At 44.9% G+C, this 4118-nt stretch overlaps 1 protein-coding gene across 2 annotated transcripts in view; it reads right to left on the bottom strand.

Annotated features, from left to right (window-relative positions):
* ZNF777 (zinc finger protein 777) overlaps positions 1-4118 on the bottom strand; it is a 45579-nt gene that overhangs the window by 1727 nt on the left and 39734 nt on the right. The gene's annotated exons all lie outside the window — the stretch shown is intronic.

Genomic DNA, 4118 nt, shown 5'->3' with positions numbered 1-4118 from the left:
AGAACACCAGTATGTGAGTCCTCTTGAGGGCCCCCCAGATCCAGGTGCTGAGGTTGGCATACATGTGAACCTACCAGTTATTCAAGCCCATAAACTAATTTTCCATTTAAGCTACTTAAGGGATGGGTTTCTTCCCGCTGTATCTGAAGGGTCTTGACTCATCAAGTTGTCACCGGGTCCCCTCTACCTGAACTCAGCTCAGCCCCACTGGCTACATCTTTTCTGACTCAACTGGAGATTTCTCCTCAGGTACCTTCACTCACCACTCCCCCGCCCCCCGCCCCGTTCCCATGTCTCCAAATCGTGCCCATGAATTAACACCCAGCTCCAATCCTCTCATTTCCCTAAAACCTTCCCTGATCATCCCAACCTGCAGCCCTCAGCATGTGGGGTGCACCTCCTCAGGACCAAGAATTCAGCCTTCCCCTGCAGCATCTCACCTGCACAGGTGGATGACTCACTTGCACAGTCAGGCTCTACCAACCCTGAAGCTAGGGTAGGGGGTTTCATCTGCCTTTCCCACAAGCCCTGGTGTGTGTGCCACAAACACTCCCACTAATGAATGTCCTCCCCCTGCCCCCTCTAATCTGGTCCTTTACGACCTAACTAAGGCTGTGTTCCTGTGGCCCATGAGAATGTAAGTCCTAGGGAAAGGAGTGGCCTCCCACGCCTGTCTGGGTTTTCTCAGGTGGCTTGACCGTACTTGGTCCTCCCTGAACACTGTTAGTGGGGGTTCTATTTTTAGTCACACTGACCAACTTTGTGTGACCTGGGAAAGTCACTTTCTAGTCCCACCTGTGAGATGGAAGATGCAGTAACAACCTGCACTTATGGAATTCTTAAAGGCAAACAGAGAACTTCTTCAAAGCACTTCATACCTATTCTCTCTTTTCATATTCACTATATCTTATCCCCACTTCACAGACATGGGGCATAAGACTGTAGATATCAAGTTGTGTTCCCAAATAAAGTAAATAAAGTTAGTACTTCCAGAGCTTGCAGTTTGGGAACCATCTACTCAATCCCCTCAACTGACAGAGAAACTGAAGCTGACAGCGTCTGTGACTGGCAAGGTCTTGTAAGTTTATTAGTGACTGCTAGGCCATAGCACTTTCTACTACTCCTCTGAAGCCAAAACAATTGCAGTGTAATAGTCAGAACATAGATGTGCTGAGTTCCATAAGACAACGCTGGCTCAGTACTGTCAGGATTCTTGACAGGAAGCGATCTAGAAGGTCCTAGGAAAACAATGCTTAAAAGACGGGGAAGGAGGAAGCAGCTTTCGAGGTTGGTAACTAGCTGCCCTGGTGTTTATCCAGGGTTGTTTGTGAAAGACAGAGGGGGAAGTATAGGCCTTAGAGGATTCAGACTCTCCAGCACATTTTATATTTATATATTTTAATACAGAGAGGAAGGGAAAGAATCTCAATGATTCAGCATCAGAGTTGTTTTTTCTTAATGAAATAAGAAAGGAACATCTGGCCCTAAAATTCTTGGCTCAAAATCCCAAAAGGACTATTTAGTAATTTTCTAAGGTTCTAATAGAATTAGTGGGGACTGTTCAAAGGACAATCTGGAATTTCTATTATGAAGGTCTAATTTAGCATCTACTCACAATTTGCTTTGTGTCTTTCATTATTCTTTTTTTTAAAAAAATGTTTTACTGATTTTTTTACAGAGAAGAAGGGAGAGGGATAGAGAGTTAGAAACATCGATGAAAGAGAAACATTGATCAGCTGCATCCTGCACACCCCCTACTGGGGACGTGCTCGCAACCAAGGTACATGCCCTTGACTGGAATCAATTCACTATTCTTTTGTGAAAGACAACACGGTACATTAAAAAGGCTTCTGAAACAGCATGCAGTTATTTAAAAACTAGAGGCCCGGTACACGACATTTGTGCACTGGAGGGCAGGGGCTGTCCCTCAGCCCGCCTTGCACCCTCTCACAGTCCAGGGCCCTTTGGGGGATGTCTGACTGCTGGCTTCGGCCCACTCTCCAAGGCCTAAGCTGGCAGTCGGACGTCCCCAATGGCTTCTGGACTGCAAGAGGGCGCAGGCCAGGCTGAGGAATGAATTTCATGCATTGGGCCTCTTGTATAGGATAAGGAGCTAGCCCTGGCTTGTGTGGCTCAGTTGGTTGGAGGATCCTCTTGTACACCAAAAGGTTGCAGGTTTTATCTCCAATTGGGGCATATATGGGAGGTAACCAATCAATTTTTCTCTCTTACATTGATGTTGCTCTCTTTTTCTCTCCTTCCCCTTTCTCTCTTTACAATTAAAAATATATATACATATATCCTTGGGTGAGGATAATAAATGTTTAAAAGATAAAAATAAGGAACTAGATCCACATTTTTGACCAAGGATGTCCACATTTTATTAGGTGCAAAAAGGCAAACTGCAGAGGCATCATCTAAGATAAAATAAAAAAACTTTAAAAAATCAACATAATACTTTAAAAAACCTAACTAAAATGCCCTGGCCAGGTAGCTCAGTGGAGAGTGTCATCCAATATGCCAAGGTTGTGGTTTGATCTCCCGTCAGGGCACATATGAGAAGTAACCAATGAATGCATGAATAAGGGGAACAACAAATCAATGTTTCTCTCTCTCTCTCTCTCAATTCAATAAGTAAAAATTGGAAAATACATAGAAAATGGATGTGGACATATTTCTAAATATAAAGAATATGCAAATTGCTATGATGGTTGACTTTCACACATAATCAATTATCCAAACCCAAGTGAGTTCTACCAAAAATGCAAGGAACATACTTAGTTCCTATATTATACATTACTTTTAGAATATAGAAAAAAGAGCAAAAGCTTTCCAGATCATTGGTTAAGTCTACTACAATATTGTTTCCAGTACAGATGAGGATGACTCAAGAGAACTTCAGGTTCATTTTATTTATGAATGCAGTTATAAAGCTCCTGTATAAAATAGTAGCTAACAAGGTCTAATATAGGTTTAAGAAAGACACCACCACAGTCAGGTAGGGCTTCTTCTTAGGAATGCATGGATGATTGGTTCAGCATCAGAAAATGACCACAAAAGATATCCTGGGATGAGGCTGTGCAAGCCCACTTCTCTACTGGTCTCCTTGGACTCATAAGTTTGCAGAATGGTGACCCTGAAATTTTATAATTAAATGAAAATGATGCCTAGATTCTACTAGAAAAAGCACAGTCAGTTGTTTTAAAACATGTGCTCTCGCCTGGCCAGTGTCGCTCACTGCTTGAACGTTTACCTATGAACCAGGAGTTCACAGTTCAATTCCCATTCAGGGTACATGCCCAGGTTGTGGGCTTGATCCCCTGTAGGAGGTGTGTAGGAGGCAGCCAATCAATGATTCTCATCATTAATGATTCTCTCTCTCCCCTCCTCTCTGAAATAAAATATCCTATATAATAAAAGGCTAATATGCAAATTGACCAAACGGCAGAAATGACCGGTCGCTATGATGCGCACTGACCACCAGGGTCAGATGCTCAGTGCAGGAGCTGCTCCCTGGTGGTCAGTGCGCTCCCAGAGAGGGAGCGCTGCTCAGCCAGAAGCAGGGCTCATGGCTGGCGAGCACAATGGCGGTGGTGGAAGCCTTCCCTGCCTCTGCGGCAGTCGGACATCCCCCGAGGGCTCCCAGAATGTGAGAGGGTGCAGACTGGGTTGAAGGACCACCTGCCCCCAAGTGCACAAATTTCATAGGCGGACATCCTCCAAGGGATCCTGGACTGTGAGAGTGTGCAGGCCAGGCTGAAGGACCCCACCCCCAGTGCATAAATTTCGTGCACCAGGCCTCTAGTCTATATATATAAAACCCTAAGCAACCGAACCACCAGTCAACCAGTCACTATGATATGCACTGATCACCAGCGGGCAGACGCTCAATGCAAGAGCTGCCCCCTGGTGGTTAGTGCACTCTGTGGCCCCTCCCCCTGGCCATCTGACCCCACCCCCATAGGCTTCAATCACCAGCCAGGCCGAGGGAACCCACCCATGCATGAATCCGTGCACCAGGCCTCTAGTATATGATATATGCAAGCACACATGCATACTTAAACATATACACATACCTATACTTATATTGTGTGTATCTCTCTTTTTTTTAACTTACA

Source organism: Myotis davidii, unplaced genomic scaffold (assembly GCF_000327345.1).
Source record: "Myotis davidii unplaced genomic scaffold, ASM32734v1 scaffold49, whole genome shotgun sequence".
Taxonomy (NCBI): Eukaryota; Metazoa; Chordata; class Mammalia; order Chiroptera; family Vespertilionidae; genus Myotis; species Myotis davidii.
This window is presented reverse-complemented; position numbering and strand designations above follow the sequence as displayed.